Below are 18,213 nucleotides of genomic sequence, written 5' to 3' on the forward strand. Positions count from 1 at the left end.
TATATTCCAATGGTATTTTGGCATGGATACAATCAGTTTTTTCTTAAGTATTAAAGAATAAAAGTTTGAAAATAAAAATTGTAGTGTGTAATGTGGGTTTTTCTTGAGACAATAAAACGTGTTTTAGAGAAATTTGGTAAATATTTTAAAAGCTATCGAAGTTTAAAAATAGCTAAAAACTTGAAATGCTACTGAGGTTTTTGCTATGCTGTATATTCCAATGGTATTTTGGCATGGATACAATCAGTTTTTTCTTCAGTATTAAAGAATAAAAGTTTGAAAATAAAAATTGTAGTGTGTAATGTGGGTTTTTCTTGAGACAATAAAACGTGTTTTAGAGAAATTTGGTAAATATTTTAAAAGCTATCGAAGTTTGAAAATAGCTAAAAACTTGCAATGCTACTGAGGTTTTTGCTATGCTGTATATTCCAATGGTATTTTGGCATGGATAAAATCAGGTTTTCCCTCAGTATTAAATAATAAAAGTTTAAAAATAAAAATTGTAGTGTGTAATGTGGGTTTTTCTTGAGACCATAAAACGTGCTTCAAAGAAATTTGGTAAATATTTTAAAAGCTATCGAAGTTTAAAAATAGCTAAAAACTTGCAATGCTACTGAGGTTTTTGCTATGCTGTATATTCCAATGGTATTTTGGCATGGATACAATCAGTTTTTTCTTCAGTATTAAAGAATAAAAGTTTAAAAATAAAAATTGTAGTGTGTAATGTGGGTTTTTCTTGATACAATAAAACGTGTTTTAGAAAAATTTGGTAAATATTTTAAAAGCTATTGAGGTTTCAAAATAAGTAAAAACTTGCAATGCTACTGAGGTTTTTGCTATGCTGTATATTCCAATGGTATTTTGGCATGGATAAAATCAGGTTTTTCCTCAGTATTAAATAATAAAAGTTTAAAAATAAAAATTGTAGTGTGTAATGTGGGTTGATACAATAAAACGTGTTTTAGAAAAATTTGGTAAATATTTTAAAAGCTATTGATGTTTCAAAATAGCTAAAAACTTGAAATGCTACTGAGGTTTTTGCTATGCTGTATATTCCAATGGTATTTTGGCATGGATACAATCAGTTTTTTCTTCAGTATTAAAGAATAAAAGTTTGAAAATAAAAATTGTAGTGTGTAATGTGGGTTTTTCTTGAGACAATAAAATGTGTTTTAGAGAAATTTGGTAAATATTTTAAAAGCTATCGAAGTTTAAAAATAGCTAAAAACTTGCAATGCTACTGAGGTTTTTGTTATGCTGTATATTCCAATGGTATTTTGGCATGGATAAAATCAGGTTTTTCCTCAGTATTAAATAATAAAAGTTTAAAAATAAAAATTGTAGTGTGTAATGTGGGTTTTTCTTGAGACCATAAAACGTGTTTTAAAGAAATTTGGTAAATATTTTAAAAGCTATCGAAGTTTAAAAATAGCTAAAAACTTGCAATGCTACTGAGGTTTTTGCTATGCTGTATATTCCAATGGTATTTTGGCATGGATACAATCAGTTTTTTCTTCAGTATTAAAGAATAAAAGTTTCAAAATAACAATTGTAGTGAGTAAAGTGGGTTTTTCTTGATACAATAAAACGTGTTTTAGAGAAATTTGATAAATATTTAAAAAGCTATTGAAGTTTCAAAATAAGTAAAAACTTGCAATGCTACTGAGGTTTTTGTTATGCTGTATATTCCAATGGTATTTTGGCATGGATAAAATCAGGTTTTTCCTCAGTATTAAATAATAAAAGTTTAAAAATAAAAATTGTAGTGTGTAATGTGGGTTTTTCTTGAGACCATAAAACGTGTTTTAAAGAAATTTGGTAAATATTTTAAAAGCTATCGAAGTTTAAAAATAGCTAAAAACTTGCAATGCTACTGAGGTTTTTGTTATGCTGTATATTCCAATGGTATTTTGGCATGGATAAAATCAGGTTTTTCCTCAGTATTAAATAATAAAAGTTTAAAAATAAAAATTGTAGTGTGTAATGTGGGTTTTTCTTGAGACCATAAAACGTGTTTTAAAGAAATTTGGTAAATATTTTAAAAGCTATCGAAGTTTAAAAATAGCTAAAAACTTGCAATGCTACTGAGGTTTTTGCTATGCTGTATATTCCAATGGTATTTTGGCATGGATACAATCAGTTTTTTCTTCAGTATTAAAGAATAAAAGTTTCAAAATAACAATTGTAGTGAGTAAAGTGGGTTTTTCTTGATACAATAAAACGTGTTTTAGAGAAATTTGATAAATATTTAAAAAGCTATTGAAGTTTCAAAATAAGTAAAAACTTGAAATGCTACTGAGGTTTTTGCTATGCTGTATATTCCAATGGTATTTTGGCATGGAAAAAATCAGGTTTTTTCCTCAGTATTAAAGAATAAAAGTTTAAAAATAAGACTTGTAGTGTGTAATGTGGGTTTTTCTTGATACAATAAAACGTGTTTTAGAAAAATTTGGTAAATATTTTAAAAGCTATTGAGGTTTCAAAATAAGTAAAAACTTGCAATGCTACTGAGGTTTTTGCTATGCTGTATATTCCAATGGTATTTTGGCATGGATAAAATCAGTTTTTTTTTCAGTATTGAAGAATAAAAGTTTAAAAATAAAAATTGTAGTGTGTAATGTGGGTTGATACAATAAAACGTGTTTTAGAAAAATTTGGTAAATATTTTAAAAGCTATCGAAGTTTAAAAATAGCTAAAAACTTGCAATGCTACTGAGGTTTTTGCTATGCTGTATATTCCAATGGTATTTTGGCATGGATACAATCAGTTTTTTTTTCAGTATTGAAGAATAAAAGTTTAAAAATAAAAATTGTAGTGTGTAATGTGGGTTGATACAATAAAACGTGTTTTAGAAAAATTTGGTAAATATTTTAAAAGCTATTGATGTTTCAAAATAGCTAAAAACTTGAAATGCTACTGAGGTTTTTGCTATGCTGTATATTCCAATGGTATTTTGGCATGGATACAATCAGTTTTTTCTTCAGTATTAAAGAATAAAAGTTTGAAAATAAAAATTGTAGTGTGTAATGTGGGTTTTTCTTGAGACAATAAAATGTGTTTTAGAGAAATTTGGTAAATATTTTAAAAGCTATCGAAGTTTAAAAATAGCTAAAAACTTGCAATGCTACTGAGGTTTTTGTTATGCTGTATATTCCAATGGTATTTTGGCATGGATAAAATCAGGTTTTTCCTCAGTATTAAATAATAAAAGTTTTAAAATAAAAATTGTAGTGTGTAATGTGGGTTTTTCTTGAGACCATAAAACGTGTTTCAAAGAAATTTGGTAAATATTTTAAAAGCTATCGAAGTTTAAAAATAGCTAAAAACTTGCAATGCTACTGAGGTTTTTGCTATGCTGTACATTCCAATGGTATTTTGGCATGGATACAATCAGTTTTTTCTTCAGTATTAAAGAATAAAAGTTTGAAAATAAAAATTGTAGTTTGTAATGTGGGTTTTTCTTGAGACAATAAAACGTGTTTTAGAGAAATTTGGTAAATATTTTAAAAGCTATCGAAGTTTTAAAATAGCTAAAAACTTGAAATGTTACTGAGGTTTTTGCTATGAAAAATTTGGGAAATATTTTAAAAGCTATTGATGTTTCAAAATAGCTAAAAACTTGAAATGCTACTGAGGTTTTTGCTATGCTGTATATTCCAATGGTATTTTGGCATGGATACAATCAGTTTTTTCTTCAGTATTAAAGAATAAAAGTTTGAAAATAAAAATTGTAGTGTGCAATGTGGGTTTTTCTTGATACAATAAAACATGTTTTAGAGAAATTTGGTAAATATTTTAAAAGCTATCGAAGTTTAAAAATAGCTAAAAACTTGCAATGCTACTGAGGTTTTTGCTATGCTGTATATTCCAATGGAATTTTGGCATGGATAAAATCAGGTTTTTCTTCAGTATTAAAGAATAAAAGTTTGAAAATGAAAATTGTAGTGTGTAATGTGGGTTTTTCTTGATACAATAAAATGTGTTTTAGAGAAATTTGGTAAATATTTTAAAAGCTATCGAAGTTGAAAAATAGCTAAAAACTTGCAATGCTACTGAGGTTTTTGCTATGTTGTATATTCCAATGGAATTTTAGCATGGATAAAATCAGGTTTTTCTTCAGTATTAAAGAATAAAAGTTTGAAAATGAAAATTGTAGTGTGTAATGTGGGTTTTTCTTGATACAATAAAATGTGTTTTAGAAAAATTTGGTAAATATTTTAAAAGCTATCGAAGTTTAAAAATAACTAAAAACTTGCAATGCTACTGAGGTTTTTGCTATGCTATATATTCCAATGGTATTTTGGCATGGATACAATCAGTTTTTTTTTCAGTATTGAAGAATACAAGTTTAAAAATTAAAATTGTAGTGTGTAATGTGGGTTTTTCTTGATACAATAAAACGTGTTTTAGAAAAATTTGGTAAATATTTTAAAAGCTATTGATGTTTCAAAATAGCTAAAAACTTGAAGTGCTACTGAGGTTTTTGCTATGCTGTATATTCCAATGGTATTTTGGCATGGATACAATCAGTTTTTTCTTCAGTATTAAAGAATAAAAGTTTGAAAATAAAAATTGTAGTGTGTAATGTGGGTTTTTCTTGAGACCATAAAACGTGTTTTAGAGAAATTTGGTAAATATTTTAAAAGCTATCGAAGTTTAAAAATAGCTAAAAACTTGCAATGCTACTGAGGTTTGTGCTATGCTGTATATTCCAATGGTATTTTGGCATGGATACAATCAGTTTTTTTTCAGTATTAAAGAATAAAAGTTTCAAAATAAAAATTGTAGTGAGTAAAGTGGGTTTTTCTTAATACAATAAAACGTGTTTTAGAGAAATTTGATAAATATTTAAAAAGCTATTGAAGTTTCAAAATAAGTAAAAACTTGCAATGCTACTGAGGTTTTTGCTATGCTGTATATTCCAATGGTATTTTGGCATGGAAAAAATCAGGTTTTTTCCTCAGTATTAAAGAATAAAAGTTTAAAAAAAGACTTGTAGTGTGTAATGTGGGTTTTTCTTGATACAATAAAATGTGTTTCAGAAAAATTTGGTAAATATTTTAAAAGCTATCGAAGTTTAAAAATAAAAATTGTAGTGTGTAATGTGGGTTTTTCTTGAGACCATAAAACGTGTTTCAAAGAAATTTGGTAAATATTTTAAAAGCTATCGAAGTTTAAAAATATCTAAAAACTTGCAATGCTACTGAGGTTTTTGCTATGCTGTATATTCCAATGGTATTTTGGCATGGATAAAATCAGTTTTTTTTTCAGTATTAAAGAATAAAAGTTTAAAAATAAAAATTTTTGTGTGTAATGTGGGTTTTTCTTGATACAATAAAACATAATTTTGACAAATTTGGTAAATATTTTAAAAGCTATTGATGTTTCAAAATAGCTAAAAACTTGAAATGCTACTGAGGTTTTTGCTATGCTGTATATTCCAATGGTATTTTGGCATGGATACAATCAGTTTTTTCTTCAGTATTGAAGAATAAAAGTTTAAAAATAAAAATTGTAGTGTGTAATGTGGGTTTTTCTTGAGACCATAAAACGTGTTTTAGAGAAATTTGGTAAATATTTTAAAAGCTATCGATGTTTCAAAATAGCTAAAATCTTGAAATGCTACTGAGGTTTTTGCTATGCTGTATATTCCAATGGTATTTTGGCATGGATACAATCAGTTTTTTCTTCAGTATTAAAGAATAAAAGTTTAAAAATAAAAATTGTAGTGTGTAATGTGGGTTTTTCTTGATACAATAAAACGTGTTTTAGAGAAATTTGGTAAATATTTTAAAAGCTATTAAAGTTTAAAAATAGCTAAAAACTTGCAAGGCTACTGAGGTTTTTGCTATGCTGTATATTCCAATAGTATTTTGGCATGGATAAAATCAGGTTTTTCCTCAGTATTAAAGAATAAAAGTTTAAAAATAAAAATTGTAGTGTGTAATGTGGGTTTATCTTGAGACCATTAAACGTGTTTCAAAGAAATTTGGTAAATATTTTAAAAGCTATTGAACTTTCAAAATAAGTAAAAACTTGCAATGCTACTGAGGTTTTTGCAATGCTGTATATTCCAATGGTATTTTGGCATGGATAAAATCAGTTTTTGCTTTAGTATTAAAGAATAAAAGTTTAAAAATAAAAACTGTAGTGTGTAATGTGGATTTTTCTTGATACAATAAAACGTGTTTTAGAGAAATTTGGTAAATATTGTAAAAGCTATTGAAGTTTCAAAATAGCTATAAACTTGCAATGCTACTGAGGTTTTTGCTATGCTGTATATTCCAATGGTATTTTGGCATGGATGAAATCAGTTTTTTCTTTAGTATTAAAGAATAAAAGTTTAAAAATAAAAATTGTAGTGTGTAATGTGGGTTTTTCTTGATACAATAAAACGTGTTTTTGAAAAATTTGGTAAATATTTTAAAAGCTATTGATGTTTCAAAATAGCTAAAAACTTGATATGCTACTGAGGTTTTTGCTATGCTGTATATTCCAATGGTAATTTGGCATGGATAAAATCAGGTTTTTCTTTAGTATTAAATAATAAAAGTTTAAAAATAAAAACTGTAGTGTGTAATGTGGGTTTTTCTTGATACAATAAAACGTGTTTTAGAGAAATTTGGTAAATATTTTAAAAGCTATCGAAGTTTCAAAAGAGCTAAAAACTTGCAATGCTACTGAGGTTTTTGCTATGCTGTATATTCCAATAGTATTTTGGCATGGATACAATCAGTTTTTTCTTCAGTATTAAAGAATAAAAGTTTGAAAATGAAAATTGTAGTGTGTAATGTGGGTTTTTCTTGAGACAATAAAACGTGTTTTAGAGAAATTTGGTAAATATTTTAAAAGCTATTGATGTTTCAAAATAGCTAAAAACTTGATATGCTACTGAGGTTTTTGCTATGCTGTATATTCCAATGGTAATTTGGCATGGATAAAATCAGGTTTTTCTTTAGTATTAAATAATAAAAGTTTAAAAATAAAAACTGTAGTGTGTAATGTGGGTTTTTCTTGATACAATAAAACGTGTTTTAGAGAAATTTGGTAAATATTTTAAAAGCTATCGAAGTTTCAAAAGAGCTAAAAACTTGCAATGCTACTGAGGTTTTTGCTATGCTGTATATTCCAATAGTATTTTGGCATGGATACAATCAGTTTTTTCTTCAGTATTAAAGAATAAAAGTTTGAAAATGAAAATTGTAGTGTGTAATGTGGGTTTTTCTTGAGACAATAAAACGTGTTTTAGAGAAATTTGGTAAATATTTTAAAAGCTATCGAAGTTTAAAAATAGCTAAAAACTTGCAATGCTACTGAGGTTTTTGCTATGCTGTATATTCCAATGGTATTTTGGCATGGATACAATCAGTTTTTTCTTCAGTATTAAAGAATAAAAGTTTAAAAATAAAAATTGTAGTGTGTAATGTGGGTTTTTCTTGATACAATAAAACGTGTTTTAGAGAAATTTGGTAAATATTTTAAAAGCTATTAAAGTTTAAAAATAGCTAAAAACTTGCAAGGCTACTGAGGTTTTTGCTATGCTGTATATTCCAATGGTATTTTGGCATGGATAAAATCAGGTTTTTCCTCAGTATTAAAGAATAAAAGTTTAAAAATAAAAATTGTAGTGTGTAATGTGGGTTTATCTTGAGACCATTAAACGTGTTTCAAAGAAATTTGGTAAATATTTTAAAAGCTATTGAACTTTCAAAATAAGTAAAAACTTGCAATGCTACTGAGGTTTTTGCAATGCTGTATATTCCAATGGTATTTTGGCATGGATAAAATCAGTTTTTGCTTTAGTATTAAAGAATAAAAGTTTAAAAATAAGAACTGTAGTGTGTAATGTGGATTTTTCTTGATACAATAAAACGTGTTTTAGAGAAATTTGGTAAATATTGTAAAAGCTATTGAAGTTTCAAAATAGCTATAAACTTGCAATGCTACTGAGGTTTTTGCTATGCTGTATATTCCAATGGTATTTTGGCATGGATGAAATCAGTTTTTTCTTTAGTATTAAAGAATAAAAGTTTAAAAATAAAAATTGTAGTGTGTAATGTGGGTTTTTCTTGATACAATAAAACGTGTTTTTGAGAAATTTGGTAAATATTTTAAAAGCTATTGATGTTTCAAAATAGCTAAAAACTTGATATGCTACTGAGGTTTTTGCTATGCTGTATATTCCAATGGTAATTTGGCATGGATAAAATCAGGTTTTTCTTTAGTATTAAATAATAAAAGTTTAAAAATAAAAACTGTAGTGTGTAATGTGGGTTTTTCTTGATACAATAAAACGTGTTTTAGAGAAATTTGGTAAATATTTTAAAAGCTATCGAAGTTTCAAAAGAGCTAAAAACTTGCAATGCTACTGAGGTTTTTGCTATGCTGTATATTCCAATAGTATTTTGGCATGGATACAATCAGTTTTTTCTTCAGTATTAAAGAATAAAAGTTTGAAAATGAAAATTGTAGTGTGTAATGTGGGTTTTTCTTGAGACAATAAAACGTGTTTTAGAGAAATTTGGTAAATATTTTAAAAGCTATCGAAGTTTAAAAATAGCTAAAAACTTGCAATGCTACTGAGGTTTTTGCTATGCTGTATATTCCAATGGTATTTTGGCATGGATACAATCAGTTTTTTCTTCAGTATTAAAGAATAAAAGTTTAAAAATAAAAATTGTAGTGTGTAATGTGGGTTTTTCTTGATACAATAAAACGTGTTTTAGAGAAATTTGGTAAATATTTTAAAAGCTATTAAAGTTTAAAAATAGCTAAAAACTTGCAAGGCTACTGAGGTTTTTGCTATGCTGTATATTCCAATGGTATTTTGGCATGGATAAAATCAGGTTTTTCCTCAGTATTAAAGAATAAAAGTTTAAAAATAAAAATTGTAGTGTGTAATGTGGGTTTATCTTGAGACCATTAAACGTGTTTCAAAGAAATTTGGTAAATATTTTAAAAGCTATTGAACTTTCAAAATAAGTAAAAACTTGCAATGCTACTGAGGTTTTTGCAATGCTGTATATTCCAATGGTATTTTGGCATGGATAAAATCAGTTTTTGCTTTAGTATTAAAGAATAAAAGTTTAAAAATAAAAACTGTAGTGTGTAATGTGGATTTTTCTTGATACAATAAAACGTGTTTTAGAGAAATTTGGTAAATATTGTAAAAGCTATTGAAGTTTCAAAATAGCTATAAACTTGCAATGCTACTGAGGTTTTTGCTATGCTGTATATTCCAATGGTATTTTGGCATGGATGAAATCAGTTTTTTCTTTAGTATTAAAGAATAAAAGTTTAAAAATAAAAATTGTAGTGTGTAATGTGGGGTTTTCTTGATACAATAAAACGTGTTTTTGAAAAATTTGGTAAATATTTTAAAAGCTATTGATGTTTCAAAATAGCTAAAAACTTGATATGCTACTGAGGTTTTTGCTATGCTGTATATTCCAATGGTAATTTGGCATGGATAAAATCAGGTTTTTCTTTAGTATTAAATAATAAAAGTTTAAAAATAAAAACTGTAGTGTGTAATGTGGGTTTTTCTTGATACAATAAAACGTGTTTTAGAGAAATTTGGTAAATATTTTAAAAGCTATCGAAGTTTCAAAAGAGCTAAAAACTTGCAATGCTACTGAGGTTTTTGCTATGCTGTATATTCCAATAGTATTTTGGCATGGATACAATCAGTTTTTTCTTCAGTATTAAAGAATAAAAGTTTGAAAATGAAAATTGTAGTGTGTAATGTGGGTTTTTCTTGAGACAATAAAACGTGTTTTAGAGAAATTTGGTAAATATTTTAAAAGCTATTGATGTTTCAAAATAGCTAAAAACTTGATATGCTACTGAGGTTTTTGCTATGCTGTATATTCCAATGGTAATTTGGCATGGATAAAATCAGGTTTTTCTTTAGTATTAAATAATATAGATTTAAAAATAAAAACTGTAGTGTGTAAAGTGGGTTTTTCTTGAGACAATAAAACGTGTTTTAGAGAAATTTGGTAAATATTTTAAAAGCTATTGATGTTTCAAAATAGCTAAAAACTTGATATGCTACTGAGGTTTTTGCTATGCTGTATATTCCAATGGTAATTTGGCATGGATAAAATCAGGTTTTTCTTTAGTATTAAATAATATAGATTTAAAAATAAAAACTGTAGTGTGTAATGTGGGTTTTTCTTGATACAATAAAACGTGTTTTAGAGAAATTTGGTAAATATTTTAAAAGCTATCGAAGTTTCAAAAGAGCTAAAAACTTGCAATGCTACTGAGGTTTTTGCTATGCTGTATATTCCAATAGTATTTTGGCATGGATACAATCAGTTTTTTCTTCAGTATTAAAGAATAAAAGTTTGAAAATGAAAATTGTAGTGTGTAATGTGGGTTTTTCTTGAGACAATAAAACGTGTTTTAGAGAAATTTGGTAAATATTTTAAAAGCTATCGAAGTTTAAAAATAGCTAAAAACTTGCAATGCTACTAAGGTTTTTGCTATGCTGTATATTCCAATGGTATTTTGGCATGGATACAATCAGTTTTTTCTTCAGTATTAAAGAATAAAAGTTTAAAAATAAAAATTGTAGTGTGTAATGTGGGTTTTTCTTGATACAATAAAACGTGTTTTAGAGAAATTTGGTAAATATTTTAAAAGCTATTAAAGTTTAAAAATAGCTAAAAACTTGCAAGGCTACTGAGGTTTTTGCTATGCTGTATATTCCAATGGTATTTTGGCATGGATAAAATCAGGTTTTTCCTCAGTATTAAAGAATAAAAGTTTAAAAATAAAAATTGTAGTGTGTAATGTGCGTTTAGCTTGAGACCATAAAACGTGTTTCAAAGAAATTTGGTAAATATTTTAAAAGCTATTGAACTTTCAAAATAAGTAAAAACTTGCAATGCTACTGAGGTTTTTGCAATGCTGTATATTCCAATGGTATTTTGGCATGGATAAAATCAGTTTTTGCTTTAGTATTAAAGAATAAAAGTTTAAAAATAAAAACTGTAGTGTGTAATGTGGATTTTTATTGATACAATAAAACGTGTTTTAGAGAAATTTGGTAAATATTGTAAAAGCTATTGAAGTTTCAAAATAGCTATAAACTTGCAATGCTACTGAGGTTTTTGCTATGCTGTATATTCCAATGGTATTTTGGCATGGATGAAATCAGTTTTTTCTTTAGTAATAAAGAATAAAAGTTTAAAAATAAAAATTGTAGTGTGTAATGTGGGTTTTTCTTGATACAATAAAACGTGTTTTCGAAAAATTTGGTAAATATTTTAAAAGCTATTGATGTTTCAAAATAGCTAAAAACTTGATATGCTACTGAGGTTTTTGCTATGCTGTATATTCCAATGGTAATTTGGCATGGATAAAATCAGGTTTTTCTTTAGTATTAAATAATAAAAGTTTAAAAATAAAAACTGTAGTGTGTAATGTGGGTTTTTCTTGATACAATAAAACGTGTTTTAGAGAAATTTGGTAAATATTTTAAAAGCTATTGATTTTTCAAAATAGCTAAAAACTTGCAATGGTACTGAGGTTTTTGCTATGCTGTATATTCCAATGGAATTTTGGCATGGATAAAATCAGTTTTTTCTTCAGTATTAAAGAATAAAACTTTAAAAATAAAAATTGTAGTGTGTAAGGTGGGTTTTTCTTGATACAATAAAACGTGTTATAGAGAAATTTGGTAAATATTTTAAAAGCTATTGATGTTTCAAAATAGCTAAAAACTTGATATGCTACTGAGGTTTTTGCTATGCTGTATATTCCAATGGTATTTTGGCATGGATACAATCAGTTTTTTCTTCAGTATTAAAGAATAAAAGTTTAAAAATAAAAATTGTAGTGTGTAATGTGGGTTTTTCTTGATACAATAAAACGTGTTTTCGAAAAATTTGGTAAATATTTTAAAAGCTATTGATGTTTCAAAATAGCTAAAAACTTGATATGCTACTGAGGTTTTTGCTATGCTGTATATTCCAATGGTAATTTGGCATGGATAAAATCAGGTTTTTCTTTAGTATTAAATAATAAAAGTTTAAAAATAAAAACTGTAGTGTGTAATGTGGGTTTTTCTTGATACAATAAAACGTGTTTTAGAGAAATTTGGTAAATATTTTAAAAGCTATTGATTTTTCAAAATAGCTAAAAACTTGCAATGGTACTGAGGTTTTTGCTATGCTGTATATTCCAATGGAATTTTGGCATGGATAAAATCAGTTTTTTCTTCAGTATTAAAGAATAAAACTTTAAAAATAAAAATTGTAGTGTGTAAGGTGGGTTTTTCTTGATACAATAAAACGTGTTATAGAGAAATTTGGTAAATATTTTAAAAGCTATTGATGTTTCAAAATAGCTAAAAACTTGATATGCTACTGAGGTTTTTGCTATGCTGTATATTCCAATGGTATTTTGGCATGGATACAATCAGTTTTTTCTTCAGTATTAAAGAATAAAAGTTTCAAAATAACAATTGTAGTGAGTAAAGTGGGTTTTTCTTGATACAATAAAACGTGTTTTAGAGAAATTTGATAAATATTTAAAAAGCTATTGAAGTTTCAAAATAAGAAAAAACTTGAAATGCTACTGAGGTTTTTGCTATGCTGTATATTCCAATGGTATTTTGGCATGGAAAAAATCAGGTTTTTTCCTCAGTATTAAAGAATAAAAGTTTAAAAATAAGACTTGTAGTGTGTAATGTGGGTTTTTCTTGATACAATAAAACATGTTTTAGAAAAATTTGGTAAATATTTTAAAAGCTATTGAGGTTTCAAAATAAGTAAAAACTTGCAATGCTACTGAGGTTTTTGCTATGCTGTATATTCCAATGGTATTTTGGCATGGATAAAATCAGTTTTTTTTTCAGTATTGAAGAATAAAAGTTTAAAAATAAAAATTGTAGTGTGTAATGTGGGTTGATACAATAAAACGTGTTTTAGAAAAATTTGGTAAATATTTTAAAAGCTATCGAAGTTTAAAAATAGCTAAAAACTTGCAATGCTACTGAGGTTTTTGCTATGCTGTATATTCCAATGGTATTTTGGCATGGATACAATCAGTTTTTTTTTCAGTATTGAAGAATAAAAGTTTAAAAATAAAAATTGTAGTGTGTAATGTGGGTTTTTCTTGATACAATAAAACGTGTTTTAGAAAAATTTTATAAATATTTTAAAAGCTATTGATGTTTCAAAATAGCTAAAAACTTGAAATGCTACTGAGGTTTTTGCTATGCTGTATATTCCAATGGTAATTTGGCATGGATAAAATCAGTTTTTTCTTCAGTATTAAAGAATAAAAGTTTGAAAATGAAAATTGTAGTGTGTAATGTGGGTTTTTCTTGAGACAATAAAACGTGTTTTAGAGAAATTTGGTAAATATTTTAAAAGCTATCAAAGTTTAAAAATAGCTAAAAACTTGCAATGCTACTGAGGTTTTTGCTATGCTGTATATTCCAATGGTATTTTGGCATGGATAAAATCAGGTTTTTCCTCAGTATTAAAGAATAAAAGTTTAAAAATAAAAATTGTAGTGTGTAATGTGGGTTTTTCTTGAGACCATAAAACGTGTTTTAGAGAAATTTGGTAAATATTTTAAAAGCTATCAAAGTTTAAAAATAGCTAAAAACTTGCAATGCTACTGAGGTTTTTGCTATGCTGTATATTCCAATGGTATTTTGGCATGGATAAAATCAGGTTTTTCCTCAGTATTAAAGAATAAAAGTTTAAAAATAAAAATTGTAGTGTGTAATGTGGGTTTTTCTTGAGACCATAAAACGTGTTTCAAAGAAATTTGGTAAATATTTTAAAAGCTATTGAACTTTCAAAATAAGTAAAAACTTGCAATGCTATTGAGGTTTTTGCAATGCTGTATATTCCAATGGTATTTTGGCATGGATGAAATCAGTTTTTTCTTTAGTATTAAAGAATAAAAGTTTAAAAATAAAAATTGTAGTGTGTAATGTGGGTTTTTCTTGATACAATAAAACGTGTTTTCGAAAAATTTGGTAAATATTTTAAAAGCTATTGATGTTTCAAAATAGCTAAAAACTTGATATGCTACTGAGGTTTTTGCTATGCTGTATATTCCAATGGTAATTTGGCATGGATAAAATCAGGTTTTTCTTTAGTATTAAATAATAAAAGTTTAAAAATAAAAACTGTAGTGTGTAATGTGGGTTTTTCTTGATACAATAAAACGTGTTTTAGAGAAATTTGGTAAATATTTTAAAAGCTATCGAAGTTTCAAAAGAGCTAAAAACTTGCAATGCTACTGAGGTTTTTGCTATGCTGTATATTCCAATAGTATTTTGGCATGGATACAATCAGTTTTTTCTTCAGTATTAAAGAATAAAAGTTTGAAAATGAAAATTGTAGTGTGTAATGTGGGTTTTTCTTGAGACAATAAAACGTGTTTTAGAGAAATTTGGTAAATATTTTAAAAGCTATTGATGTTTCAAAATAGCTAAAAACTTGATATGCTACTGAGGTTTTTGCTATGCTGTATATTCCAATGGTAATTTGGCATGGATAAAATCAGGTTTTTCTTTAGTATTAAATAATAAAAGTTTAAAAATAAAAACTGTAGTGTGTAATGTGGGTTTTTCTTGATACAATAAAACGTGTTTTAGAGAAATTTGGTAAATATTTTAAAAGCTATCGAAGTTTCAAAAGAGCTAAAAACTTGCAATGCTACTGAGGTTTTTGCTATGCTGTATATTCCAATAGTATTTTGGCATGGATACAATCAGTTTTTTCTTCAGTATTAAAGAATAAAAGTTTGAAAATGAAAATTGTAGTGTGTAATGTGGGTTTTTCTTGAGACAATAAAACGTGTTTTAGAGAAATTTGGTAAATATTTTAAAAGCTATCGAAGTTTAAAAATAGCTAAAAACTTGCAAGGCTACTGAGGTTTTTGCTATGCTGTATATTCCAATGGTATTTTGGCATGGATAAAATCAGGTTTTTCCTCAGTATTAAAGAATAAAAGTTTAAAAATAAAAATTGTAGTGTGTAATGTGGGTTTATCTTGAGACCATTAAACGTGTTTCAAAGAAATTTGGTAAATATTTTAAAAGCTATTGAACTTTCAAAATAAGTAAAAACTTGCAATGCTACTGAGGTTTTTGCAATGCTGTATATTCCAATGGTATTTTGGCATGGATAAAATCAGTTTTTGCTTTAGTATTAAAGAATAAAAGTTTAAAAATAAAAACTGTAGTGTGTAATGTGGATTTTTCTTGATACAATAAAACGTGTTTTAGAGAAATTTGGTAAATATTGTAAAAGCTATTGAAGTTTCAAAATAGCTATAAACTTGCAATGCTACTGAGGTTTTTGCTATGCTGTATATTCCAATGGTATTTTGGCATGGATGAAATCAGTTTTTTCTTTAGTATTAAAGAATAAAAGTTTAAAAATAAAAATTGTAGTGTGTAATGTGGGTTTTTCTTGATACAATAAAACGTGTTTTTGAAAAATTTGGTAAATATTTTAAAAGCTATTGATGTTTCAAAATAGCTAAAAACTTGATATGCTACTGAGGTTTTTGCTATGCTGTATATTCCAATGGTAATTTGGCATGGATAAAATCAGGTTTTTCTTTAGTATTAAATAATAAAAGTTTAAAAATAAAAACTGTAGTGTGTAATGTGGGTTTTTCTTGATACAATAAAACGTGTTTTAGAGAAATTTGGTAAATATTTTAAAAGCTATCGAAGTTTCAAAAGAGCTAAAAACTTGCAATGCTACTGAGGTTTTTGCTATGCTGTATATTCCAATAGTATTTTGGCATGGATACAATCAGTTTTTTCTTCAGTATTAAAGAATAAAAGTTTGAAAATGAAAATTGTAGTGTGTAATGTGGGTTTTTCTTGAGACAATAAAACGTGTTTTAGAGAAATTTGGTAAATATTTTAAAAGCTATTGATGTTTCAAAATAGCTAAAAACTTGATATGCTACTGAGGTTTTTGCTATGCTGTATATTCCAATGGTAATTTGGCATGGATAAAATCAGGTTTTTCTTTAGTATTAAATAATATAGATTTAAAAATAAAAACTGTAGTGTGTAATGTGGGTTTTTCTTGAGACAATAAAACGTGTTTTAGAGAAATTTGGTAAATATTTTAAAAGCTATTGATGTTTCAAAATAGCTAAAAACTTGATATGCTACTGAGGTTTTTGCTATGCTGTATATTCCAATGGTAATTTGGCATGGATAAAATCAGGTTTTTCTTTAGTATTAAATAATATAGATTTAAAAATAAAAACTGTAGTGTGTAATGTGGGTTTTTCTTGATACAATAAAACGTGTTTTAGAGAAATTTGGTAAATATTTTAAAAGCTATCGAAGTTTCAAAAGAGCTAAAAACTTGCAATGCTACTGAGGTTTTTGCTATGCTGTATATTCCAATAGTATTTTGGCATGGATACAATCAGTTTTTTCTTCAGTATTAAAGAATAAAAGTTTGAAAATGAAAATTGTAGTGTGTAATGTGGGTTTTTCTTGAGACAATAAAACGTGTTTTAGAGAAATTTGGTAAATATTTTAAAAGCTATCGAAGTTTAAAAATAGCTAAAAACTTGCAATGCTACTAAGGTTTTTGCTATGCTGTATATTCCAATGGTATTTTGGCATGGATACAATCAGTTTTTTCTTCAGTATTAAAGAATAAAAGTTTAAAAATAAAAATTGTAGTGTGTAATGTGGGTTTTTCTTGATACAATAAAACGTGTTTTAGAGAAATTTGGTAAATATTTTAAAAGCTATTAAAGTTTAAAAATAGCTAAAAACTTGCAAGGCTACTGAGGTTTTTGCTATGCTGTATATTCCAATGGTATTTTGGCATGGATAAAATCAGGTTTTTCCTCAGTATTAAAGAATAAAAGTTTAAAAATAAAAATTGTAGTGTGTAATGTGCGTTTAGCTTGAGACCATAAAACGTGTTTCAAAGAAATTTGGTAAATATTTTAAAAGCTATTGAACTTTCAAAATAAGTAAAAACTTGCAATGCTACTGAGGTTTTTGCAATGCTGTATATTCCAATGGTATTTTGGCATGGATGAAATCAGTTTTTTCTTTAGTAATAAAGAATAAAAGTTTAAAAATAAAAATTGTAGTGTGTAATGTGGGTTTTTCTTGATACAATAAAACGTGTTTTCGAAAAATTTGGTAAATATTGTAAAAGCTATTGAAGTTTCAAAATAGCTATAAACTTGCAATGCTACTGAGGTTTTTGCTATGCTGTATATTCCAATGGTATTTTGGCATGGATGAAATCAGTTTTTTCTTTAGTAATAAAGAATAAAAGTTTAAAAATAAAAATTGTAGTGTGTAATGTGGGTTTTTCTTGATACAATAAAACGTGTTTTAGAGAAATTTGGTAAATATTGTAAAAGCTATTGAAGTTTCAAAATAGCTATAAACTTGCAATGCTACTGAGGTTTTTGCTATGCTGTATATTCCAATGGTATTTTGGCATGGATGAAATCAGTTTTTTCTTTAGTATTAAAGAATAAAAGTTTAAAAATAAAAATTGTAGTGTGTAATGTGGGTTTTTCTTGATACAATAAAACGTGTTTTTGAAAAATTTGGTAAATATTTTAAAAGCTATTGATGTTTCAAAATAGCTAAAAACTTGATATGCTACTGAGGTTTTTGCTATGCTGTATATTCCAATGGTAATTTGGCATGGATAAAATCAGGTTTTTCTTTAGTATTAAATAATAAAAGTTTAAAAATAAAAACTGTAGTGTGTAATGTGGGTTTTTCTTGATACAATAAAACGTGTTTTAGAGAAATTTGGTAAATATTTTAAAAGCTATCGAAGTTTCAAAAGAGCTAAAAACTTGCAATGCTACTGAGGTTTTTGCTATGCTGTATATTCCAATAGTATTTTGGCATGGATACAATCAGTTTTTTCTTCAGTATTAAAGAATAAAAGTTTGAAAATGAAAATTGTAGTGTGTAATGTGGGTTTTTCTTGAGACAATAAAACGTGTTTTAGAGAAATTTGGTAAATATTTTAAAAGCTATTGATGTTTCAAAAGAGCTAAAAACTTGATATGCTACTGAGGTTTTTGCTATGCTGTATATTCCAATGGTAATTTGGCATGGATAAAATCAGGTTTTTCTTTAGTATTAAATAATATAGATTTAAAAATAAAAACTGTAGTGTGTAATGTGGGTTTTTCTTGAGACAATAAAACGTGTT

The sequence above is a fragment of the Trichomycterus rosablanca genome, chromosome 25 (genome assembly GCF_030014385.1).
Source record: "Trichomycterus rosablanca isolate fTriRos1 chromosome 25, fTriRos1.hap1, whole genome shotgun sequence".
Taxonomy (NCBI): domain Eukaryota; kingdom Metazoa; phylum Chordata; class Actinopteri; order Siluriformes; family Trichomycteridae; genus Trichomycterus; species Trichomycterus rosablanca.